The sequence below is a fragment of the Leopardus geoffroyi genome, chromosome C1, assembly GCF_018350155.1.
Source record: "Leopardus geoffroyi isolate Oge1 chromosome C1, O.geoffroyi_Oge1_pat1.0, whole genome shotgun sequence".
NCBI classification, from domain to species: domain Eukaryota; kingdom Metazoa; phylum Chordata; class Mammalia; order Carnivora; family Felidae; genus Leopardus; species Leopardus geoffroyi.
This window is the reverse complement of record NC_059328.1, coordinates 75,714,085-75,734,102: the sequence shown is the minus strand read 5'-3', so window position 1 is coordinate 75,734,102 and position 20,018 is coordinate 75,714,085. Positions and strand designations below refer to the sequence as shown.

General features: G+C 44.7%; 1 long non-coding RNA gene across 1 annotated transcript in view; it reads right to left on the bottom strand.

The window, feature by feature from the left end:
• Positions 1 to 19,340, bottom strand: part of LOC123600022 — a 30,684-nt gene extending 11,344 nt beyond the window's left edge. Inside the window, exons 1-2 of the long non-coding RNA XR_006713430.1 lie at positions 18,971 to 19,340; positions 16,286 to 16,347 (exon numbers count right to left, since the gene is read on the bottom strand). This is a non-coding gene — a long non-coding RNA (uncharacterized LOC123600022). The remainder of the gene's footprint in view (positions 1 to 16,285; positions 16,348 to 18,970) is intronic.
• Positions 19,341 to 20,018: the final 678 nt, after the last annotated feature.

Sequence of the window (20,018 nt, the reverse complement as noted above, 5' to 3'; positions counted from 1 at the left end):
CACACACAATGAAGCCTCTGATGTTTGACATGGGTCCATCCTTGGATATGCTCACAGTCACTCTGGGAGGACAGTAGTATTGGGACGCTCTCTGTCTGGTTACCTGCCCACGTAGCTCCACTAATTGCTGGTTGATTGCTGCATTGTTTGTAATAATGCTCAGGGGAATACATTGCCTCACACACTAATATAATCAAATGTGGGCTCCTTTGAAGGGATAGTTCCTGACATCAGTGTTTGAGGTTTATTCAGACTTCAGGAAATCTCTTCCAACTGTTTGTTTATTTTTCTCCAGCAACTCTTTGGTTCACTGTGTAGCCTGTATCTCTCAGGAATCTCTCAATCTCCTCCCAATTGTATTTCACCAAAACCTCTACTGTTTTTGAAAGCACCCTTAGGCTTGAACTTCATATCCTGTTGCAAATGAAATTGGTTTCTTTAGGGAGAGATCTTGAGCTTTTGGTTCTATGGCCTGCTTTTCCTCCCCGGCAAAATTTTTGAACCACACCTCTGATGCTGAGGGAAGAAACAGTATCTCACTTCTCCCTAAGGGAAACCCCAGCTTAAAGAATTGAGAACTCAGTGGATGTAGGGGCAACAGCCCCAGTGGCCCTGGCTTGTCTCCTGTGGCATGGTACCCCCTGCCCTATGAGTTGAGGCAAGGGCACTTGGGACCTCAGTGTTCTACTGTACCCAAGATAGAGACTTTATCCCATGAGTGGGAGCTGGGTGGAAGGATGGAGTCTCCTCCTCTTGGCTGCATTTGCCCAGAACTTTGCCTCAGCAACTAGTTACAAGTAGCAACCAGTAGTTAGTAGTTAATACTGGTGTCTTATCCCTCCCAGGGAAATGGCCTTCCAGTTAGAAGCTGGGGGAATTCAGAGCCTTGTGTTCTTGTCCGTACTAGTCCAGAGTGGAGTTCTCGTCTCAGGAACTGGAAATAAGGAGGGAGGGTATGGAGTTTGGTTCAAATACCACAGGCTCTTGAAGCTTTATGGAGTTTCAGTAAATAGTCTTGAGTAAATGTTTCCTCATTTGCTGTATGCCCATAGGACCATTTCCATTTTTATATGCCCACGGAGTTAAGCATTTTTAAATGGTTATTTTAAAAATAATTTCATTAGTTATGCTGAGGAGTGACCCTGAGCTGCACGCTGTCATGCCAGAAGTGGAACCAAGAAAGGGACTCTTTGATCCAGTATAGATTAGCATTGTCTTTAGCTGAGTGCTTGAAATATCTTTGGTTGCTAGTGAAAGGCCTAAGATCTATTTGCAATAATAATAATAATAATAATTGCTTAGGCTAGTATTTCAGAAGCAAGGCTTAAGATGGGCATTCCTGTAGATGGTTTGTTGAGGGAGTCCTCTTAGAAGAAAACATTTAAAGAAGTGGTGACATGGGGTACATAAGTCCCCAAGCATCTCTTGAGGGAGATGCTGTAACCCTATACCAGCCAATATGCATTGCATCTAGGGATGTCCTAGTAAAGAGATTCAGAGTGCAGTTCAACAGTGGTAAAGAAGAGTTCAAGAAGAGGACAAAATAGAAATTGTTGGAGAAGTGAATAAAGTATGCCAAAGATGGCCGACGGGGCTAAAACAGACTCTGGTCTCTAGCTTAGAGACCCCTCCTCTGGGTTCTTCTTCCTTTGTTTGCTATGCACGCGAAAACCCCCACAGATATGGAAGCTGATGACCATAAATTACCCTCCCCACTTGCATTCTGGGCTCAGACCTTTGGAGAAACAGTCTCCTCTGAGCTCTCCGGTGTAAAATAAATCTCCAATCCACCAAGGTCTCTGAGTGCCGCTTGGTTTTTCTGCCAGCATTCCAGCATGGTTCCGTAACATACTTGGTTCCCTGACCGGGAAACGCAACCACTCTGGCCCATTGTTGCCACCTGTTTGGGAGACCAGCGAGGCGGTGACTGAGCGAGGGATCGCAAGGGAGAAGGGCATGCCCTGCCTGAATTTTGGCAGTCTCCTTCTTGGTTGCCTCAGGCTGGCCCTGCTCCGTGTTCCCACTGGACTCAAAGAGACCTGGTAGGTGAAGACCTGAACCTGATGTTGGAACTGGTAAGGCTGGGGCCCCAAAGAAGTCAGGCCCACCCAAAAGGGTGGAAGGGGGACCTGATCAATCCCTGGAGGCCTTAATAGGTCTCACAGGTAGAAAATTTTGCAGGAGGGAATGTAATAGACTCTGGTGTGTGTGCGTGTGTGTGTGTGTGTGTGTGTGTGAATGTGTGGCTCAGCCAGGCTTGCCAGTCGAATTTGAGTTTGTGGCTCCATGGACGGGCACCTTTAAGGTCCCCAAAAGTCTACAGAGTCTGAATGGGCTCTCCTCTGTCATAATGAGAGTATAAGGTCTAGGCCAGTATCCGATCAGATTCTGATCTCAAGTCACAAAGCTGAGTCCACTACAGCCAAACCTCACCTAAAATTTCCCTCGGGAATGCGACCAGAGGAGTATCTGATTGGTCCTTTCATCCGAGAGGATACCCTCCCTTTGTCTGTCTTTGCCACACTGAACATGACAAAGAAATTAATAATGGGATCAAAACAGAGTAAGCCTACGATTTTAGAAGTCATGCTCAAAATTTTAAAAAGGGATTTTCAGGCGATTAGAGGATGAAAATGACAACCAGGAAGTTAAGGACCTTTTGGGAACTAGAATGGCCCATATTCTATGTAAGATGGCCCCCAGAAGGGACATTAGATGGTCAAATGGTGCAGCAGGTTTGGCTAATAGTCACTGGGAACCCAGACCACCCTGATCAATTTCCATACATAGACTCCTGGCTTGAAATTGCCTGAAATCTCCTGCCTCGGGTGCAATTCATCATTAGTAAACAGAGCCAGGCAAAGGTTTCAGCCACTTTATCCAGAAGATCACCCAGGGAGCCAAAGAAGCAACCCACTGCTCCTCTAAGATTTAAAGGAGATGTGGAGGAAGATATTGTCTTTCCACCTCTTTATGACTTGCCAAGCTCCCTCCCCGCTGCCCCTGAAACTCCTCCCCGCTGCCCCTGAAACTCTTTCCCCATCTGTCTCTCTGGCGTGGCCGAAGTAGGTGCTGTAATTGGTGCCACCCATCTCCCCAACCCTCTCCGACCAGAGAACCCTCCCCACAGGGGCCAGCAGCCAGACTGAGCCTCAGACCCAGACATAACACTCTCCAAATGCCTGTAAAGGAGACGAGAGAGCCTGAAAGACAGAATGAGGATGGAATAGTCCAGCCCAGCCATTCCATGATGTATTATCAACCTTTCTCTACAACCGACCTCCTCAGTTGGAAACACAACACTCCATCATACTCTGAAAAGCCACAAGCAATGGTCAACCTGATGGAGTCCCTCTTCCAGACCCATTGACTGACTTGGGAAGATTGTCAACAGTTACTCCGTACTCTGTTTAATACAGAAGAAAAAGAAGAAGAATGAGAGAAACACGACAGTACCTAGAAGATCACTCACCTCCAGGGATTAATGACCCTGCTCTCTGGGCTCAAGCTGCCATGCCTGAAGAATGCCCAACATGGGATTTCACCACAGAAGAAGGACAGGCCCACATCTGATGATACCAGGAAGCCCTCCTTCAGGGAGTCTGAGCTGGAGCCAAAAAGCCCATGAACATGACTAAAATATCGTCAGTCACGCAGCACCCTGGGGAGTCTCTCAGAGATTACTATGAAAGATTATATGGGGCGCCTGGGTGGCGCAGTCGGTTAAGCGTCCGACTTCAGCCAGGTCACGATCTCGCGGTCCGTGAGTTCGAGCCCCGTGTCGGGCTCTGGGCTGATGGCTCAGAGCCTGGAGCCTGTTTCTGATTCTGTGTCTCCCTCTCTCTCTGCCCCTCCCCCGTTCATGCTCTGTCTCTCTCTGTCCCAAAAATAAATAAACGTTGAAAAAAAAAAAAAAAAAGAAAGATTATGTGAAGCATACCATGTATACACCCTGTTTGAGCCTGAGGCACCAGAAAGTCAACAGATGGTAAATACCTCTTTTGTGGCACAGGCTGCCCCAGTTATCAGAAGAAAACTCCAGACATTGGAGGGCTTTGCTGGGATGAATATCACTCAGCTGATTGAGGTCGCCAATAGTTTCATGAACAGAGAAGTCACAGACTAAAAAAGAAGGCCACGCTTCTTGCAGCAGCGCTAAAAGAAACACGCTGCAAAGACAGGAAGACCCCAACTACTGAAAGGGGGGAAGCCCAGAGTCCCCTTAGCAAGGGAGCAATGTGCATACTGCAAAGAGAAGGGACACTGGAAGAATGAATGTCCAAATTGAAAGGGGCCCTCAAAACCCAGCCGATATCAGGAGGAACCTCGAGGTGAGAACCTTGTTGGTCTGGCTGGGGTAGAATTGGACTGAGGGGGACCGGGCTCTTTCTCTCTTTGCCCCCATGAGCCCACAGTCAAAATGAAGGTAGGGAGCTGAACAATAACTTTAATGGTTGACATTGGGGCTGAATACTCCATGTTACTTCCCTGGTGGGCACCCTTAAGCCAAAAGATTGCAACCATACTTGGGACTACTGGGACACGGGCAATGCAGCAGCCCTTCTGTCAAGCTCAACAATATGAACTTGGGGGCCACAATATGAACTTGGGGGTCTGGCATGAGTTCCTCTACTTACATGACTGCCTGATTCCTCTCTTGGGCCTGGATCTGCTCTCCAAACTTGGGGCCCAGATAACCTTTGAACCCATTGGACATACTAGCCTCCAATTAAACCCAAGGCAGAAGGAAACCCTGGTCTTGGCGATTACCCTGCCAAGGGAAGAAGAATGGAGACTCTTCTGTGCCCAGGCCTTACCCTGTAGCCCGTCAGAATTCAGGCTTACATTCCCCTCCATATGGGCTGAAGATAACCCAGCTGGACTAGCTTGGAGTCGGGCCCCCATCATTGTTGACCTGATCCCTGGAGCCCAACCTCAGAGACAAGGCAGTAACCCCTTCCACTCGAGGCTAGAATGGGTATACAAGAGGACCTGACCAAGCTCAGAGAAGCAGGTATTCTAACTGAATGCCAATGGGCTTGGAATACCCCACTCTTGCCAGTCAAGAAGCCAGGAGGAGGATACCGACCAGCACAGGATTTGAGGCCCATTAACAAAGTGACTGTTTCCTTACACCCAGTGGTTCCAAACCCATATACTCTCCTCAGCCAAATTCTGGGGTCAGCCAGATGGTTTACATGCCTCGACCTAAAGGCTGCTTTCTTCTGCCTCCGCCTGGCTCCTCAAAGTCAACCATTGTTTGCCTTTGAATGGACTGAGCCCATTACAGGGCACCAGATGCAGCTGACCTGGACATGACTTCCCCAAGGTTTCAAGAACTCGCCCACTCTTTTTGGGGAAGCACTAGCTACAGACCTCACTGACTTTCTGAGGGAAACCACAGGGTGTGTCCTCCTCCAATATGTAGATGACCTTCTCCTTGCCAGCGACACCCAAGAACTCTGTATGAAAAGTACCAAGGCCCTTCTGCAGCTCCTGTCTTACTCGGGGTACCGGGCCTCTTGGAAAAAGGCACAGATTTGTCAGCAGCAGGTCTGATACTTAGGCTTCCTCCTCACAAGAGGAAAAAGAGAACTAGGACCGGAAAGGAAGAAAGTTATCACCACACTGCCACAGGCCCAAACAAAACAAGGCTTGTGTGAAGTTTTAGGGGCCACAGGGTTCTGTTGCATTTGGGTTCCCAGATTCTCAGCCATAGCGATGCCCCTCTATGACCTGTTGGGAGGGCCAGACCGGGAGCCCTTGCATGGACTAAGGAGGCAAGGGCCACTTTCACAGAAATAAAGTTGGCTCTGGGATGAGCCCCAGCCCTGGGTTTGCCTGACATAGAAAGGCCCTTTAAGCTCTTCGTACATGAAAAGGACAAAATAGCCCTTGGAGTGCTCACTCAAAGCATGGGGCCTTGGCAATGGCCAGTGGCCTACCTGTCAAAAAAAACTTGATCCTGTGGCTTCAGGATGGCCACTGTGCCTCAGAGTGCTGGCAGCCACAGTCCTGCTCATCAAGGAGGCAGACAAACTCACACTGCGACAAACACTTAATGTTAAGGTCCCACACGCGGTCATGTCCCTCGTGGGCACCCAGGGACATCATTTCCTCTCCAATTCTTGGCTGACACAATACCAAGGCCTTATCTATGAAAACCCAAGGGTCACTCTTGAAACAGTAAGAACACTAAACCCGGCCACCTTCCTTCCCACGGAGGAGGGAGAACCCGACCATGACCGTTCCAAAGTAGTGGATGAAGTCCACACCAGCCACCTGGACCTCCAAGACCAGCCTATAATAAGCCAGGAGATCACCCTGTTCAGCAATGGGAGTAGCTATTTACAAGAGGACAGTGGAAGAGCAGGATACATGCTAACCACAACTTCCAAAGTTCTGGAAGCCACGGCTTTGCCAGAAGGATGGTCGGCACAACGAGCTGAACTATGTACGCCTTAACCCGAGCCCTCATCCTTGGCAAAAGTAAACAAGTTACCATCTACACTGATTCCCAGTATGCCTTCGCTACTGTGCATGTACACAGGGCCATCCATAAAGAAAGAGGCCTCCTTACTGCTGCAGGGAAAACTATCAAAAACAAGGAAGAAATACTAAAGCTTCTTGAGGCCATGTGGCTGCCAGACAAGGTAGCTATCCTACACTGTAAGGGACATTGGAAGGGAGACGACCCCATAACTCAAGGAAATCACCTGGCCAACAAAACAGCCAGAGTGGCCACCTGTGGTGACCCAGGCAAAGCTCCTACCTACACTATGACTCTTGTGCCCCAGAGGGAAGCCTCCCCGCCCCTGTACACATACAAAGAAAGAAGTTGGGCCTCGACAGAAGGGGGCATACTAAGCAAAGAGGGATGGTAGGTCATGCCAAATGGGCACATCTTTGTCCCATTGTCTATGGGAAAACACCTAGTGAAGGAATATCACCAACTCACGCACCTAGGGAAAACTGCACTAGAGGCCCTCCTCAAAAAGAACTATATCAGCCAGCTGCCGGCATTATGCCAAGCTGTCAGTGAACAATGTGTAACGTGTGCCAAAAATAATGCTTGGTCTGCCCTATGGTCCCCGCCTGGCATGCAAAGGATGGGGGCCGCCCCTTTCGAAGACTTAGAGGTGGACTTTACCGACCTACAACCAAATAAAGGATTCAGGTGCCTTCTTGTAATAATCTGCACATGTTCAGGGTGAGTCAAAGCATTCCCAACCAGAACGGAACGAAGTCTCGAGGTGGCCAAAGCTCTTCTATGGGAGATTGTGCCTCAGTTTGGTCTACCCTTAACCATACACGGTGATAATGGACCTGCATTTGTGGCAGACATTATATAAACCCTGACAAAGTCCCTCAACATTACCTGGAAATTGCACACTTCTTACCAACCCCAGAGCTCAGGGAAAGGAGAGTGGTTGAATCGCACCCTCAAGGAAACCCTGGCTAAGTTCCACCAGGAAGATAATCTCCCATGGCCAGATTTACTACCGCTGGCCCTCCTGCGTGCCCGATGCATGCCTGGGGCACTGGGATTCTCCCCTTTTGAGTTATTATATGGGCAACCCCCCTGCCCCATGTTTAGGAAAACTCCCAGGAGACCTACACCAGATTGGAGACAAGGGAATAAGAGAACAGCTCCAGACCTTGGGGCAGTCCTAAATAAGTTACAGAGGTACACCACAGAAAGGGCCCCAATTTCCTTAGGGATCTCCGTTCACCCTTTCAGCCGGTTTCAGCCACACTCTGTGTGGGTCAAAGATTGGAAGAGGGAACCTCTTAGACCACGGTGGACTGGGCCTCATACTGTTATTCTAACAACTCCTACAGCCCCTAAAGTTTCAGGTATCACCCCATGGGTCCATCACTCCAGAGTTAAGAAGGCCAACTCCGAAGAATCCACAACCTGGCAAAGTGATCCAGATCCAGTCAACCCACTTAAACTGACCCTCAAAAGGGAAACTGGTCCCTGAGACCTCCAGTCCTGCTCCAGCCACACCTTGGAAGCTGGCTGGTCTGCGCACCACAGAAGCTTGAGGAATCAACGTGTGAACCTAGCCCAGGGGTTTGGATGCAACTCTGCCAGCCCTTGCCCCTTACTGGTGCCATAGCCCTGATCTTACTTCTTACTGTTGGGCTGATAGAGACTGCACCAACAAGCTGGACATGGGACAAAAGATGCATGCTGGGTCTCACATACCTCCTCTGGATGGGAGGATTATTAAGTATTGCCTATATATTATGATAACCTCTCTCACCCTCACAACTGCCGCTTACCCACTTTGCCCCCAGGATTGTTATATGACAATAAGGGGGTCAAGGGTGTTCAGCGCCTTCACCTCCCTCCACAAAGATTGCTACAAGGGAAAAACACCCACTCTCTGTCAGTCACTTGGTGCCCCAAGGACTAAGTATTGGACCGTAGAGATAACCCAAAATGTCAGGAACCCATGTCAAAACAAGGGCCTCCAGAGGGAAGCGAGCTTGCTACACTTACCTTCCTCAATGGGGGATCTCGGACGGGGGAGGGGTGCAAGACAGGGCCCTTCAAAAAGTTATAACGGATACCCACGATAGGGTAATACAAGCCATAAAGGCGACCACTCCCCCAGCAGCCTACCAAGGTTTGAACCTTTCAGCCCTCAATCAGATGCTTACCAATTCCCCACTCCAGGGTTGGGCCACACTACTCTACAAGTCCTCTATAAAATAGATAATCACACCCAAACCTACTGGATGTGCTTGCCCCTCAGCCAGAGGGCTTACGTAGCCACTTCCATCCCTTTGGCCTGGGAAGCTCCTGAAAATCTCAAAACCAACACCTTTGTCTTAATTGGACACCTGGGCACTGGGGTCTGTCTCACAAATGCCGACAATCTAATCTGTACAGTCCCTGAGGGTATGAACGGTGCCTCTCTATGCAGAAGAAATATAACCTTAAAGAGGAATGCAACCCTGTGTTCAACCCCTGGGGTGTTCTATCTGTGTTCTAATTTGGCCTACCAATGCTTAGAGGCCAACGGGACTCAGATATGTTATTCCATCTTCTTAACCCCAGAGATACCCGTATACACTGAAGATCAGCTCCTAACAGTCTTTAGCCCCAAGTCCTGGGCTAAACGGGCAGTCCTGCTACCTGTTCTGATAGGAGCGGGAATTGTGACTGGAATAGGAACTGGAATAGGGGGCACAGGTTCATCCGTAGGACTATACCATAGACTATCTCAAGAGATAAATGAAGACATGGGACAGGTGGCAGGTTCTCTGGTAACCTTACAAAACCAAACAAACTCTCTGGCGGCAGTGACCCTCCAAAATAGGCGAGCCCTCGACCTCCTCACTTCAGAAAAAGGGGGGACTTGCATCTTTCTGGGAGAGGAATGTTGCTATTTTGTAAACCAGTCAGGAATAGTTACAATTAAGGTTAAGGAACTCAAGGAAAGAATTCAATGTAGACAACAGGAAAGTATCAATCAATGGAAAGGATGGGATCTCTCCGATTGGGCATCCTGGCTTCCTGCCCTGGCAGGGGCCCCTCCTCTCCATAATTTTACTTGTATGCATCGGCCCCTGTATACTGAATGCCGTGGTACATTTTATTGAAAACACTGTTGCTCGCCAAACTACTGCACGTATCTTAGCTGTCCGGGAGTATCAACATGTACAACTGAAAGGTGATGCCTACCAAAAAAAATTTTTTTAAAGGCATCAAAGGGGGGAATGTTGGAGAAGTGAATAAAGTATGCCAAAGATGGCTGACAGAGCTAAAACAGACTCTGGTCTATAGCTTAGAGACCTCTCTGTGTTCTTTTTCCTTTGTTTGCTGTGCACGCGAAAACCCCACAGATATGGAAGCTGACAACTATAAATTTCCCTTCCCACTTGCATTCTGGGCTCAGACCTTTGGAGAAACAGTCTCCTCTGAGCCCACCAGCATCAAATAAATCTCCGATCCACCAAGATCTCCGAATGCCACTTGCTTTTTCCACCAGCGTTCCAGCCTGGTTCCGTAACAAAATGACAGAATAAAATAAATAGAGAAAAGAATAAAAAAAGCAAAAAAGCAGGGGTATGCATGGGAGTGTCAGGGCAGGACCAACAATTTCCCTAGTGATCATTCAGTACAAAGGCCCTTGGCTTTGGCCTGAGCCTTCTGAGGTCAGCCTTGTCAGAGCCCAACAATCTTGTAATCTCTTAGTTAATATCATCGAAGGAGTGAGAATTTGGGGAACCTTGCCCATGGACCCATTTTCCACTCAATATGCTTACATCATTTGGTTTAGCAAGGAGTAGAGCTATTTCTCTAAAGCAAGAGCCCTGCATGGCAAATATTTTCTTCAGGTTCATTGGCAGTGGAGAGACTTCAAGAGGTACTACATGCTCTGCCCCACCACCAAGCCCCATTGTAGTTCAAGTGCTAAATAGTTAGGTGCTGTATGAACATCAATTTAGATAGCACCCTGCAGCAATCTCTTCAGAAGCTGCTATAGTTTTGTAAATAGAGTATGCATGAACCTGGTCTCTCTTTAGTAAGTGACCATGTGATATTTCTTAATAAGAACAAAGTGAAGGAGGGTTGACAGACTAAACCTACTCATTGTTAGGTGTGATAAATGCTTTCTTCCTCCACTGAAGATGTTTAATGAAGTAGATTATAGAAACCATTTCAAACCTTTTTTTTTTTTTTTTTTAAGATTAGGTGAAAGAGAAATTACCATCCAGTAAGAATAAAATTCCAATGAGATGGTAAGTTAGGTATCTAACTAAACCCATGTATGTCAGGGAACATGTAGTGGGGAGTTAGAAATCACTTTTTCTTGTCTTGTTATTTTAAAATACATTAGCAGGGGCACCTGGGTGGCTCAGTTGGTTAAGCCTCCTACTCTTGATTTCACCTCAGTGCATTACCTCATGGTTCATGAGATTGAGCCCCACATGTGGCTCTGTGCTGACAGCGTGAAACCTGCTTGGGATTCTCTGTCTCCCTCTATCTGCCCCTCCCCCATATCAAAAATAAATAAATAAACATTAAAAAAGTAAAATACATTAGCAGATAAGTAACCCTGTCCATAGCACTCATGACTCCAAATAGTGTGCCATTCGAATACCACAGATATATTTAAAAATGGTGATTTTAATCACAAAACAGCAACTCTCCTATTCTCCTAAAACAGATGTTATGATTTCAGGCCCAGAAAAACCAGTGCAATCTGACAAGCTAATAACTCCAATAACAAAATCACAAAGACCTCATTGACATATGAATATTGGGGGAGTTATAACAAAGACATTTGGGAGAAATTTAGATATATTCAAATGGAATATTTTCTAAACTTTCCTTTAACATATTACCAAGATTGGTAATATGATTGAATCATATTTTGAGTATCTTGGGTTTCACATTGTTTAAATTTGTCATGCCAGAATATTTGTTTAGCAGATGGCATTTCAATGTATTTTAAGGTTTTTTACAGCAGTTTCTAGTAGAACTTAAAACTAAATTGTCCTTAGGAAATGATTCCTTATCTCTACCCATTGGAATAAAATCAGAACTCATAGCTGGATTAAATAGAACCTGTGAAGCAATGGTACAAATGATTGATATGTGTTGCTAAATGACCATTAGTAATGTTTAGTTCCTTACAAAATCAGACTGATCCATCATTAACTCTTATTTTTGTTATCATTTTGATTTTATGCTGCAATTAGAACAATGGGCAGCACATTAAGACCATAACAATATATTAACACAATAATCTATACTTTGCCTACATTATTTTTCAGTATTTCTGTTATGTCTTAATTGTGTTCCATGGCAGTGAATTTTTATCTTCAAGGGCTCTTTAATGCCCACAACTCCAAAGTCAACTGTGACTGGAGCGGATAAGACCCTCTCCATGCCTTCAATCTTATTTTTCCTCTTGCTAACCCTTGGGATTCTGCCCCATTAAATCAATTCAAGAAGTGTCACTGGTTGGTAATAGCTTAATATTCGCTAAAGTCAACAACCACAAAAAGTCATTAAACATCTACTATATCCTAGATGGAGTCTGTGCTTATATTTTATGTTATAACACACACACACACACACACACACACACACCCCAGGCAATTCTCCATGGAAGACTGAAATGTAACAATAACCTCATGATTCTGAATAAACCAAATATTACTAGCTTCCTGATGACACTATATTTTTATCTAGGAAATATAATAAACATTATACTCTTTTTCAAAGTCTACTGACATTGATGAATAAATATGTAATTATTGGCTTACAAAGAACCAAGAAGAGCTGTATCCCATTTTAGGCCAAGTATTCATAGAGGAGACAGAAACCCAGAATTATAAAACAGACTGATTAGGGGTGGTTATTTATTCTAAGCAAGGATACTTTACAGCATTCTTTTAAAGTGTAAACTCTGATTTAAACATTATTTTTATTATTTTTATTTTTTAAATATTTATTTATTTTTCAGAGAGAGAGAGACAGACAGACAGAGCATGAGTGGGGAAGGGGCAGAGAGAGAGGGAGACACAGAATCCGAAGCAGGCTCCAGGCTCTGAGCTGTCAACACAGAGCCCAAAGTGGGGCTCAAACCCACAAATCGTGAGATCATGACCTGAGCTGAAGTCGGAGGCTTAACTGACTGATCCACCCAGGTGCCCCTTAAACATTATTTTTAATAATTACATTTGAAAAATTCAATTTGTGTACTAACTTTAGGGATATACTTGTTAGCATTACAGCTACAAAGATTTAAATGTGTGAGCTACTTCCTGAAAAATACATCCATTTGGACTGAGTGCTAAATGTAGGTCAAATTACTTTAAAATTTTTTTTTATTTTAGAGAGAGAAAGAGAGCATGAGAGTGAGAGAGAGGGGCAGAGGGGGATGGAGGGGGAGAGACAGAGAGAAAGAATGAGAGAGAGAGAATATCTTAAGCAGGCTTCATGCTGAGTGCAGAGCTGCCACGGGGCTTGATCCCTTGACCCTGGGATCACGACCTGAGATGCAACCAAGAGTCAGATTATACTTTTTCAAACTACTTTTTAAAATTTAAAAACATTGTATTTGATTCTCTTGGAACATTGGGCATAGAGAAGAAGAAAGCAGAGGTAACTAATATTTATTTAATTCTCTATTTTTCTAGATTTTATTAAATTTTTTTTTAAGTTTATTTATTTTTGAGAGAGAGAGAGAGAGAGAGAGAGAGAGAGCATGAGCAGGGAAGGGCAGAAAGAGAGAGAGAGAGAGAATCCTAAGTAGACTGACCGTGTAGAGCCCTATGTAGGTCTGGAACACACTAACCACAGGATCATGACCTGAGCCCAAACCAAGCTTAACCAACTGAGCCGCCCAAGTGCTCCAATGTTTCCAGGCTGTTGCTGAGTGCTCTCTCTCTTTCTCTGTCCCATTTAGCATCAGAACAGTTGAGGTGAGTGTTCCTATCCATATTGTGTAGATCAGGAAGAGACCCACAAATAACCATGGTTATACAGCTAGTAAGGACCGGAAAGAAATTTACAGTCAGGTCCACTGGACTTCAAGGTGCATGCCTCTTTAAAAAAAAGAAAAAAAACCATTTTGTAAACAATAAAAAATACAACTGAGAACCCCCCCCCTTGATTTTGAAAAGAAATAATAAGTATTTTTCGAGTATCAAGGGCCAGATTGTTACACTCCAACTACATGTAAAACAACTTTTCTAGTTAGCTAGCATTAAGCCCTTGCAAATTATGGGTTTAGCCGCTTGAAAAAACAATGAAAATTTACCATGCATGAAGAAAACAATTCATTGGACCAATTATAGCCTACTGGCATATTAAATGCTCAGTTTTTATGAGTAAGCCATGCCAAATATAGGATCATTTTAGCTGTTGAAATCTGTCTTTATGTAAATAGATATCTGCTCTCATTGGTGCTATACCCAGCAATACAGATGGGCTATTTGTTGCACGGTGCCAGCCTGTAGAAAGATCTTAGAGTATCACAGATTGGTCTGCTGTTTGAGTTGGAATTGAACCAACCAGCATATGATGATTCCAGTCATCTATGATGATAGTCAGTTCTCTTCATTAGCATTCATTTTTGCTTTGGGGATTCAGCTCTCACACAAAGGGTGGGGATTCAGCCCTCACACAAAGGGTGGGTCCCTGAAAGTATCTGGTTTCCCTTTTCCATATCACTGGCCTTGGGTATTTTATTAATGGGCATCATTTACTAGTTTACTAGTTTCAGATATTCTTAAATGCCATCAGTATACATAATTCTTCGTTCCTTCTTTATAAAAAGATCACAGGATTAAAAATCTTTAGCTTATTATGATGTTGTAGTTTATTTCATTCTTTGTATGGAGTGAGCACAGGCAATCTCTCAGAATGTGATGAAAACGGTTTGCTGTGTGACTAAGCATTTTTCTTGTATGACTTTATTCTATAGTGACTTTCCTTTAATCCACCCTGCCTACTCTGGGAACTCATTCTGTTGTTTCTCTCAGAATTTCCAAATCTTTTGGAAGTAATAGATGTCACATCTATGCCACTTCAGAACTTCCATGTGTCCATATTCAAGTTAGGCCGTTTGCTACCCTTTTACCACTATGTGAATATGGACCATGAGGTTACTCGAGCAACTGAGGAACCTAGGCTATGAAATTACCAGTTTATCCTTTTCTTCACCCACCCTACCTCCAGGGAAAAGCTTGGAAAAATACTCATTAGACACTTGGAAGTTCTGAAATGGAACAGATGTGACGTGTTACTCTGAATGGATCCTATACGCTAAAGAAAAACAGAACATTCTATATGACATCCCGGTGTGGCAGCAGTACTGGACTCCACCTCAGATCCTGCAAAATCTAGAAGCCCCAATGAGACACAGAGGATGACACAACTTTGGGGGGCACTTCAGATATCACCACATATGCTGCCCTCTTTAATATAAGCAACTATATTCTGGGTCTTGACATGGAGTCACTAGGATTTATTTATTCCTCGTTTTACTCCATCATTCACTCAACAAATATTTATCGCTCTTCTGTTGTGTGCCAGGAGCTATGCATACAACTTAGAATCCTCTTCTTGGCATCATGGTGGTCTTTCCCCTCCTCTCTCCACACATCATCAAGGTATCATTCAGTATTTGCCAAGCATTTGTGTTGTGCTAGGCACTGTGGTGGTTATTTTCATAAATACCTCTCATCAACATCTTAATCTTGCATGATCGATGCTAATATTCCCATTTTATAACTGAGGAAACAGAAACTCAGAAAATACTAGTTGATGTTCTCAAAGTCTGAGGTGGAGCCTGGCTGCTGGGGACCTTAGTTCTCTTCAGCTCCAAACTCAGCCACGCCACACATTCTTTCTCATTAGGTGGTAGAAAACCCTCCTGGACAGTGAGTTATAAAGTGCTTGACATGCCAGACCAACAGCTTCCTGGAGCACTTTGGTCAATTCCAGCGCTTGTCCAAGCAGGGCTAAGGTCGGGCTTCCTTCCCTCTCCAGGGTTTTGGGAACTCGAGGTTCTTCTTTTTCTCTTGTGTCTCCTGACAAATGTTGTCCAGTAGCAGACTCAACTTTTTTTTTTTTCTCTTTATAGCTTTTTTTACCTGTGTGAGAAAATTTGTTCTCACTTGTCTTTCCTCTTCCTAAAATGCACTTAGCCTTCTTCTATTCAAGGTTTAAGTTTCTCTGTGTCATTGCCCAGATCAGTTGGATGCCTTCTTTCCCTGTTGAATATGTATGCATTAAATTATCAATTTTCCTAGAAACTTCTACATGGTTGAGTCCAGTCTGGCTTTTTCTGCTTAAGGGCAATTAATATTGGGCAATTTACCTAACCAGTATGTGCCTCAGTTTCCTCATTTGTAAAAGGCAATAGTACCTGCTTCATAAAGTGTTGTAAGAACCAAATAAAAAATACAGTAGTCACACAGTGACTAGAACTTAATAAGATATTAATAGATGTTAACTCATTCTTATCGAGATTCAGTAGAGCATGTCAATTACTTCCATTGGAAACAGGCTCATTTGAGCAGATAGAACCTGACAGTAAACCCACCCATGGGGGAGCTGGACCCTGATGAATATGCTTAGCCACATGTTTAGGTTTTTGGGTAAGTACACTTTCCAAAAACTACAGCTGGGTTCAGTTAGGCCAATAGTTGGCGACAGAACCAACATCGAAGTAGCAGGGAGTCCTGGGATTCGAGCAAGATACAACAATGAAGACTTGAGGAAGATTTATCAAGGGCTATAAAGGCTCACCTCCCTGGGCTGCTTTCTAGGACAGACCTCCAATCCTTCAGACACGAGCTTTAGAAGAAGTCCTGGAAAAGAAAAGGAATATAGGCAAGGAATGAAGATGGGCAGAAGTCAACTGTAAGCCCAGGAGGAAGATGCCAGAACCTGGGAAATCAGTGAGGGCTCAGACATTAGAGGTGGTACCTACCACCAGAGGCAGATTCAGAACACAAGGAGCAACATGTAGCTCTCGGATGCGGGGCTGGAGTTGTCCTGGACCAAGCCTAGGGACCCAGGTAGCCAGGGGAGACCTGGATCCAGATCCAGTGATTCTGGGTGGGGAGAAATATAGAGGTGAGGGACCAGGATGAGCTGGATCCTTTATAAGTCTATTATATTAGTCTATACTAGATTTATAAACTCTGAGAGTTTATTTATTTATTTAAAAAAATTTTTTTTTCAACATTTATTTATTTTTGGGACAGAGAGAGACAGAGCATGAACGGGGGAGGGGCAGAGAGAGAGGGAGACACAGAATCGGAAACAGGCTCCAGGCTCCGAGCCATCAGCCCAGAGCGTGACGCGGGGCTCGAACTCACGGACCGCGAGATCGTGACCTGGCTGAAGTCGGACACTTAACCGACTGCGCCACCCAGGCGCCCCTAAACTCTGAGAGTTTAGATACTTATGTGTATGTAGGTGTCTGGATGTGGTGCTTAATTAATATCTTATTCTGCTACTACTATGAAGGGTTGTAGAGATATTGAAAGATAGACGTGAAGATGATTTTTAAGCCGTTTTAAAAAAAGGTTTTTAAATGTAAGGCATTGTGGCCATTATTTATAATCACACTTTTTCATGATAGCAATGCAATTTTCCATTAAAATTTCTTTCATAATTCAGCCTGAATAATATTTCCATTATAGTAAATATAACAGGTATATCGAATAAGCATGGTTTGAGGAATGTAATAAGAAAAGCAATTTTATTTTTGTCTCCTGCTGTCACTTCAAAATATATTCAATGAGATAAGTGTTTTCCCTGCTGCTAGATGAAAGCTCAAGGGGGCTTAATGACAGAAGGTCCCATCGTTGCTTTACCTTTCAAAACAGAGCTTAATTCAGAAATTAGTATGTCTAGTCCAAATTTTAGTTTTCATTTAAAGGTAAGACTTCCTCGCCCTCTCCCTCCCCCTTCTTTCCCTAGCTGCTTCCTAGCCACCTTGGCGGGGAGGGACTGTAGGTTGCTTTTCCCACCTAGGCAGCCTCAGGTCTCCCCTGAACATTACACTATAAAGCACAGAGGGAGAGACAAGGCAAAAGGGACCAGAAAATTCCTACTTCACAGGTACGTTCGTTCTGTCTTTTTCCTCTCTATGTGTCTGATGTTTTCATCAGAGAGGAAAAGTCACCTGCTGGGCCCATCTGACCTCAACTCCCATGGGGTGCAGTGCTCTTCATTCTGCTGGTGACGGGCACTCCTTCTTAGTTTCTAGATCTCCAGCAGCCCAGCCCAAGCCCAGACTCTGTGAGGACCTCTTGCCCTCTGGCCAAAGTCATGGTTGAACAGGCAACATCCCCCTAAAAACATTGCCGGGATGGGCTCTCATTCATTCTCTGTTGATGAGCCAACAGCAGCAAATCTAGTAGTGTTCCCTGTCCTGACCGTCAGGCCAGTGGCCACTGCATCCCACCATAGTGTCAGGCTTGGGTCACATGCCAGCCCGGTGAGCATGGGTTAGGTCTCTCAGGGGCTCCATATAAACATTTCCTCACCTGATTTGAAGAAGGACAAAAATCTTTTCTTTTTTTTTTTTTTTTAAGTTTATTTATTTATTTTGAGAGAGAGAGTGAGTGAGCGAGCACGAGCCAGGGAGGGGCAAACAGAGAGAGGGAGAAAGACAGTCACAAGCAGGCTGTGCACTGTCAGTGCAGAGCCTGACATGGGAATCGAACTCAGGAACTGTGGGATCATGACCTCAGCTGAAATCAAGAGTCAGATGCTTAACCGACTAAGCTACCCAGGAGTCCCCAAAACTCTTTTCAATAGGTGAAATTTGTTTATGATTCCACCCTTCCAGTCTACCCTCAACATTCTGTATCATCCAATTAGGTGAGGGGTTTGAAAAGTGCTGTAACTGGTTCTCCTGATTTTATTCGAGAATGTATATATGGTCTGACATCTCATTTTGGAATCACGTATCTATTGTAATAGATGTTTAAGTAACATTACTTCAACTTCCTGTCAACCCTCACCCCCTGCCTTATCAAAGACTCTGAGGCATCCATTAATAGCTACTTCAAGGCACTTTGGGCTCGTTGTTTTCCTCAGTGCCCACTGTCCAGGTCCTAAGCCACTCTCACATTTCAGATTTTTGTTCTGGCAGCACCCCACTTCCAGATACCAAGACCTATAGTAGTTATCTACTGTGTAATAAGTGACTCCCCAATATAACAATTTTAAACAACAAATATTGGGGGGCCTGGTGGTTCAGTCAGTTGATTGTTGGACTCCTGGTTTTGGCTCAGGTCATGATCTCATGGTTTGTGAGTTTGGGCCCCCAGTCGGGTTCTGTGGTGACAGCATGGAGCCTGCTTGGGATTTTCTCTCTCCCTCTCTCTCTCTGCCCCTCCCCTTCTTGCTCTCTCTCTTTCAAAATAAATAAATAAACATAAGAAATTTTAAAACAACAAATATTGGTTGTCTTACAGTTTCTGAGGGTCAGGAAACTTGGAGCTGATGGTTCTTTTTCAGGATCTTTCACTTAGTTGTACTGAATTGTCAGCTGGGCTGCAGGCTATGGAGGGTTGGCTGGGTTGGGGTTCCATTTCTAAGCTCGCTCCCCTGGATGCTGGCAAGAAGCTTGAGTTCCTCCTTACATGGCCTCTCCACAGGGCTGTACATGACGTGGTTTCTCCCCAAGTCAGTGAGCCAGGACAGAAGAAGCACATTCCCAATGAGAAAGCTGCAGATTTTTTACACTCGAATCTCAGAAGTGAATACCTTCACATCTGTTCTACCCAAATCATTAGACATTAGTCCTTAAAATTAACATACACTCAAGGGGAAAGGAATTAAGCTTTACTTCTTTTTTTTTTTTTTTAATTTTTTTTTCAACGTTTATTTATTTTTTGGGGGACAGAGAGAGACAGAGCATGAACGGGGGAGGGGCAGAGAGAGACGGAGACACAGAATCGGAAACAGGCTCCAGGCTCTGAGCCATCAGCCCAGAGCCTGACGCGGGGCTCGAACTCACGGACCGCGAGATCGTGACCTGGCTGAAGTCGGACGCTTAACCGACTGCGCCACCCAGGCGCCCCAAGCTTTACTTCTTGAAGGGAGGAGATTCAAAGAACTTGCGGGCATACGTTCAAAACCACTGCAGGCAACATGCTGACTGAAGAAGACAGTTTTAGATAGTTTTAACTTCTTTGTTTCCCCGTTGTCTGATTTAAGATGTAAAACATCTAACCCCACCCTCTAAAAAAAAAGACTTAATATTAGTTATATGAAGGCATTAAAGGAATTGATTACTAAATGTCACAATCTAGCTTAGGCAAAGAGAAAAGGAAAAAGAAATCTTGTGTGTGCGGTTTAGAAAGCATTGACATCAGTGAATTGAGTACATTCTTGCATCAGCAGTGAAAATGGACAACTCCTACTGCTAGCTTTATCTGGTAGCTTCTTTCTTTCATATTTGTGGCTAAATAATATGTGGTCAAAGGGTTTTCATCACCTGCCTTGTCATTATAAGTAC